The 7395-nt window shown below is 33.1% G+C and overlaps 1 non-coding gene across 1 annotated transcript; it reads left to right on the plus strand.

Annotated features, from left to right (window-relative positions):
- The first annotated feature begins 774 nt into the window (after positions 1-774).
- On the plus strand, positions 775-848 carry TRNAW-CCA (transfer RNA tryptophan (anticodon CCA)). Its single transcript has one exon. It is a non-coding gene; the product is annotated as a tRNA-Trp (tRNA).
- The last annotated feature ends 6547 nt before the right edge of the window (positions 849-7395 follow it).

A 7395-nucleotide genomic window follows, 5' to 3' on the forward strand; every position in this document is an offset into this window, starting at 1 on the left:
CATTTTATTTTAAAATAAAAGGACAATTAAAGAAGAAAAGTAGATTCAACTTCACCACAACCTGAGTTCAGACTCGAAGGAAAAAAATAAGGAGGTATTAGTCACAGAAAATGGCTTCTTTCTCTAATTTTCATTACCCCGTTAGCGTGTAAATAACTAGAATGAAAAAAAAGGAAATGTCAACGTATCGGGGAAAAAGCGATTGATTTCTATTAATAGACCAGTTAAAGAACCAAACCATAGAGTACTTAGTACCGGTGCGACGGAAAGATATGTTTTTAGATCTCGCATTGAAAACCCTCCTTCTTAATCTTAAATTTAATTTTTTTAAAGATAATGCAGATCTAATCTATGAGCAGATGTATATATAGATAGTCAAGGATCACTTGGGTTTTTAAACGAAATGCACTAAGTTAAAAAAAATGGCAAAAAACAAGACATGGACTGGCAAGATAAATCGTGTAATTTTATGGTAAAAAAATAAGGATATGGAAAACAAGACAAGGATTCTTTAGAATTAGACTATTGGAACCAATTGAATTGAAAGGGATATAGCGCAGCTTGGTAGCGCGTTTGTTTTGGGTACAAAATGTCACGGGTTCAAATCCTGTCATCCCTACCTAATTACTTTTACTCTAAGAAGTAAGGAGGAATTTATTGAAATTGGACATATGGAATCTCTCGTTTTTTATGACACTCGATATAATCGATATCATATGCATACAGGGCGTAGATAGAGTTTTAGGTTACAAAAAAATCTATTGTGGTAAGAAAGCGCTCTTAGTTTAGTTCGGTAGAACGTGGGTCTCCAAAACCCGATGTCGTAGGTTCAAATCCTACAGAGCGGGATTTCATTCTTGTTTGAATTCATAAATTATAATTAGACTGAAAAAAATAAACAGGAATATAAAATTGACCCATTTTATCGAATCCATGGGAGGTTAATAATTTTTTTTTTAATCAAAAGTCCAACTGATCACCAAGTCTGTATTGTAAATATGCAGTTACAAATAATCCCGCCAAAGTAATAGGAATTAGACCTAAAACGATTCCAAATAGAAAAACTTCAATCATTTCAATTCATTTGAAAAAATAAAATAAAGGTAATATCGATCTCTAAATATTAATCGGAATTGCCCAGGAATCTCACTAACCAAAAAATGTCAATTGCCAGTTATAAGTTATAAAAGAATCCGACGGAAAGATTTTGTGAGTTGTTCATTCACTTAATTTCAAACAAGTCGTATCTTGTTCAGACCTATAAATAGAACGGAAGTTATAGTTAAAGCCGCTAGTAAAAAACCGAAATAACTAGTTAGAGTAGGAATGAAGGAACTAAATGGAATATGTTCTTTTTATGCATATGTTTATAAAGTACTTACCTAAGATTATATTTTGTTTTGAGAGGTTTGACGAAAAAAAAGTATAGTTAAAATTTATATTTTTTATATTTTAATAATAATAATAATAATAAGTTCAATTGAAAGTTTTTAATTAATCAACTATTACATTAAAGAAAGTAAGGGCGGTCTAAAAAAAAAAGAAACGGCTTATTGTGACATCTACACATCTCGTGATTTTGAATCAACGGATTTTTTGAAAAACTCTTGAATAAAATAATCAATCTAATAGTAAAAAAATAAGAACTTTGGCATAGAATTTAATTTACAAATGACACTTAAAATTGCTTTCACTATACGGAGAATAAATTGGAAAAATCATTTCGAGTTTGTTCTTTTTTTTAGATAACGCTTTTAAATGAAAATGGAACTCATTAGACTCAGCAATGGAGTTTATCCATCTAAAAAATATTTAGAATAACAAAAAAGCAATTAGATTATGAAATCTTTATTTCGCCCAACTCGATTCTAAGACTAGTAATTGGTTATTATCTTTACCGTTATACGTTTTACATTACTTATAAATATTATATTTATTTATATATAGTTAGGTAAAAAACCCTTGGATCTAAAGCAAGAACCAGAATAAAAAAGGATGCATCACAAATATTGATTAATTTGTGTTTTTTTTTTGAGGATTTAAAAATTTCTTAAAATTAAACAATTCCCGATAAACTTTTCTATTCTATAAATAAAGGTGAAAAGGAGACTTATACATTTTGCGTCTAATTTAATTGATAGATATAATATTCTTAGGCATTTTTCACAAATTATTCAACCGTCGCAGTCTCACTTCCCCGGATCCTCGGTTTATAACCTGAAATTGATACAATCATAAAGAAAGACTTTTGTATTTGATAAATTTTATATAAAAAAAATTTTTAATGGTGCTTAGTTCCATATGGACAAATAAGAAAAAATGGACAAATAAGAAAAAGGGAAGATAAAAATTATCTCCTACTTCGCTTCTTTGTGTGTCAGAAGAAGGATAGTTATACCGATTCGGTATACTCTAAAGACACCTTTGGTACAATATGGGCAATCTTACAAAGATGTAGATTCTCTGTAAAATAAATGTAAATTTACTGGTTTCATCTTTTACTAATTTGCCTTTAACTGTACAAAAATATGTGGAGCTCAGCATGTCTGGAAGCACAGAAGAACGTTCTTTTGCGGATATTATTACCAGTATTCGATACTGGGTCATTCATAATATTACTATACCTTCCCTATTCATTGCGGGTTGGTTATTCGTCAGCACAGGTTTAGCTTATGATGTGTTTGGAAGCCCTCGGCCCAAATGAATATTTCACAGAGAACCGACAAGGAATTGAAGGAAAAGTAGATCTATATACTTACATATTCATATATGTTATAATTTAATTTGTCATAAAATTAACTAATGATCTTATGCATGCAAACAAATAAACAAAATAAGGAAGAAACATCCATTGTTACATTGGATTTTCGGTTCAAATGGGCACAAAAGAGATCACCTTTCTCTCTTGTTCTTGAGCTTTCCTTTTGGATGAACAAAGACCCAAGTGTAGGATCTCTCCCAAGGATTTATACCCAAAGCTTACTCTTAATAAAATTAATACTATGAATACTAGATAATATTAATTTTTGTAGAAAAATGACCCAAAATAATTTGGTTATAATCTCCCAAAACCGGTTAGGAGAGGAGAAGAGGAAGTGGAATATTTTTATCTCTCTAAAAATATTTTGATGATATGAATGAATGAATAATAGACAATAACATTATTGTGTATATGGTAAAAATTGAGAGGAAAAACCAAGTGGTTTTCCTCTCTAAAAAACCGGACAAGAGGAGGGGGAGGGGAGCCAATGCATGCACTTATTTGTCTTCACAATGCACAATAGGGTTGCATGGCTAGATTAGTAGGTAATCATTATTCCCTCCACTAATATAATCAACATATAATTAGCTTAATCCTCCTCTAATTTTCGGTACATATAGTTAATATGGAATCCATTTTATTTTTGTCAATTTGTCAATATGTCACATGTCACATAAAATTGCTATGTATTTTTAACATATTAAAAATCAACGTATTAATAAAAATACGTCATATAAAAAAATCGACTTTAGTAATTCATAATTACTTGTACCAAAATATTTTACCAATTATAAATCACAACAAATTGTATTTATAATAATTCATTCAATTTTAATTGTTTCTTTAAACAATAATTTCATCTGAGTAATAATACAATTCGATTACTCAGACCGTATCTCATTTAATCAAATTCCAATGTGATACGTAAATTTTACTTCCAAAATCGTCCGTCAATTTTCAAGTAATTTAATTAACTCGTAACGTTATACGATTAATTAAATGATCAATTAAGAGTGTCGCCCTATAGGTATGACCTAGGGGGTCAACTGATCACCACCGTCGCACGACAGTAATGTCAAACTCTAGTCAACCAATCATTACTGATATATGTTGACCAGTTGACAGTAAAAATTACTTCCCAATTGTATTCTTTATAATGAGATTTAAACATGTGATCATCATGATCAACAGTCGTGATCGCATTATTGTCGGAGGACACATATTCCAACAATCTCCCACTTGTCCTCGACAAGTATGCGTCACCAATTCTCTTGTCCTATTACTATCTCCCACTCAATGCAAGGTGTCTTTCGGTCGTACTTGCAAGTGATCATATCGAGAGTGGTTTCCTCGATCCGGAGAATAATCGATTGACCGGATTTATCCATCATGGATACATTCCGAGCGTGGCCACGCATTTCCAGTTCATTACTCCTCGAGTGGCCCCGAGATATTGTTATAACCCCGACTAGGGGTGGACAATTCCTATCGCACTCATTCCCTTCGACTAGCCACAACCATCATAACCCAAAATATGCCCATTTGACCCCATTTACGAAGGTCGTAGTAACACAAATCAAAGTTAATCGAAATCGTGCCATCTTAGGTGAACGGTCTTTAGTCAAAAGAATCGACTCATTAGAATACTATAGCAGCTCTCGCCACGACCAGGCTATATAAATTTGCCAGAACTCTATAAGCGGTCATTAGGCCCGACAAAATGTTCCTAACGAGTGCCTATGTGATCGACTAGTCATCTCACATGACTCTATGGCACTTGAACTTGCCATCAATCGCATCACACTCTAGTCACTTCGAGACGTCACCTCATGTAAGTAACTATGGGCAAATACAATGTTAATCCGTGTTCACTTTAACGGGGTTCAATTGTCTCCACAACCCGTTTGGATGTAACAAAGTATAAGGTGAGTTAATAATAACTCAAACGACAAATGTCGACATCACACTCGGGTAGTCAATATCATATTACAACCTTGTGATGTATATCGTAAGTGTAAACACTTATTGATTACAATAGAAGTTTAACATGCCATGTGTCCATGTGTTCAAACTTCTTACACTTGCATTTTCCTTTAAATTCATGTTCTTCTCATAGCCTGAACCTTACCAAGTACAATTCAAGGTTCCCGACCTTGGTTTCGATTCTTTAACTTGAAAGAACTTCCTTGTTGATTATCACATAACGAACGAATTTGTGGTGAATGAAATAACTTGTACTGATCAAGTACTCCATCCACACACAATGCACTAGGTATATGTTTTGTAGAGTCTTGCAACAATTTGTCAAGGTGATTAGCCTAGCACTTCTTACAAGTCCTAGCATATTAGGAAAGATTAGTCTTGAGCAACTTATTCTCTAACTAAGTATCTTTCCAAAACTTCTTATTTCTCTTTCTAGCTTGAAAGGTTAAGGATTCTCATAAATCCTTGCATGTGCTCGGATTTCTATAATATGTGCAACCTCTTGACACACAATAGAGCATTCCGTCAAACACCGAAATCGCTCATCGGATTCTACTCGAGAATCCATGACGTTTCTATTGTGGCTTACCAATGTATCATCATGCTCTTATGCATATGATACACCATTGGACATGTGCCTGATTATTCTAATGGCGGAAACATTAGTAACTTTTAATCATGTCATCAACTATATTTAGGTTCAAGGAACGACCATGACTGCTAATGGCAATTCCATTTCATTTAGATGAATAACCTATGTTTCTTGTTGATTCGATGTGTATCTCCCAATACTTATCCAACATCCCTTGATGTAATTGGATTCATCATAGTCCATTTTCATCCAGAATTGAAAACTCAAAACTTCCTCTATGAAGGAAGGTATTAGCTCGTCATTCTTCAATGAGTGGTGAGTTGTAAACATTCAAAGGATGATAGCTCCCACTAAATTCCATGTCTTCACATGATAATTTCCTAACTCCCACTCAATTCCACATATTTCGAAATTGACTTCTCAATCGAAACTTTTCAAGAATTGAAATATAAATTGCATTGCCAAGTTATTAAGATAAAACCATATATGTTCCCATCATATCCATTCAAAATACTTATTTTGAAGTGGTCATTATTTTAACCTTATGGAAAAAGATTTTAATCTCTAACTCACACATATCATAATGATGTGTAGCGATGTCATTATTCAAATGTAAATAATATCTAGAACACGTCCTTCGAAATACCCTTTCAGAAGGAGGTTTAACCTTTTCATAATGAGGTTAAGTAATGACATTTGCGTGGTTAAAACTTGGCCATTGAAGATATCGGTATATCAATCTTTGCAATTCGATCATAACTAGTATGTTACTTGATTCATTTAGGCTCTTAAGTAAATCTCAAGGTTGAAACTATTGGTCATAATTTATCATAAACTAGTCAAAACCTTGTTAAGACTTTACATTAGTCATTTTGTTCCAAAAATTTCTTTTGGTCTCCTCGTGTAGTTATCTTGAGAATATACTCTTATGATTACTTCACTTGGTCTCTTTAGTCATATAGAACTTACTTGAGACCATAGATCTCATCTATTTGGTATACTATGTGAATAGATATACCCTTCATTCAAATCATTCTACCTTGCGTAGATCTCATTTACACAAGTACACAAATTTATCTTGTCTCGTGTGTTGTGTCCTCATTTTTCTCCCACTCTATCTTTAGAATAAATACACTTAGAGATTCAAAGATAGCATATGAGACACAAATAATGATTTGAAGTATAAGGAGAACTACCTCATAGGTTGACTAATGGTTTTAGATTTCGTAAGTGTACTTGGTGATTGACATTCCTTTACGAGAGTTCATAGACTCAAAATCACTTTGTAAATGATCATACACAAGCCTTAAGCATGTGGACATATAATGAAACCCGTCATTATATTTGTCTATTAGATCACTTTAAGTGAACAATCATATGTTTCTAAGAGCAAGCATTTAAATACGGATTTTAGAACAAAAGGATAAAATGATAAAACGGGTGACTTGGGTTGCAAACCAAGTCACCATTATCCAAAATACAACCCATTATCCAAAATACCTTTCCATGTCGAACACGGAAACTTAAGGTTCTAAAATCCAAAACATAATTTAAAATAAGACAATGAAAAGCAAAGCTCCATTAAAGCTATCCCTAGCTTCTTGATGGTTTCTCATGCTTGCTTTTCTTTTCCCTTGTCTTTGCTTGGTGGAGGCCCTATTTACAATAAAAAGGGAGATACATAATCACAACTTTGCATCATAATACCATAGATGAATTAGAAACATAAAAGAAGGATAGTCATATACCTACTGGAGTAATCTTTCCAGCCTTAATATCACCAAGGTATTTGGAACAATTTCTTTTCCAATGTCCCATACCATTACAATAATGGCATTTATCAAGAGGACCCTTCTTGATTTTCGAAGTGCTAGCTTCACAAGTCCTAGCTTTGGTGAATGTGGGAGCTTGCTTCTTACCCTTCCTCCCATTCTTCTTGAACTTCCCCTTACTCTTAGTGCTTATGTTAAGCACATCTTTTGGTGGGTTCACATTTAACCCCATGTCCTTCTCGGCTTGCACAAGTAACTTGTGCAATTCTTCAAGAGACACATCCTTA

Source organism: Silene latifolia, chromosome 4 (assembly GCF_048544455.1).
Source record: "Silene latifolia isolate original U9 population chromosome 4, ASM4854445v1, whole genome shotgun sequence".
NCBI lineage: Eukaryota > Viridiplantae > Streptophyta > Magnoliopsida > Caryophyllales > Caryophyllaceae > Silene > Silene latifolia.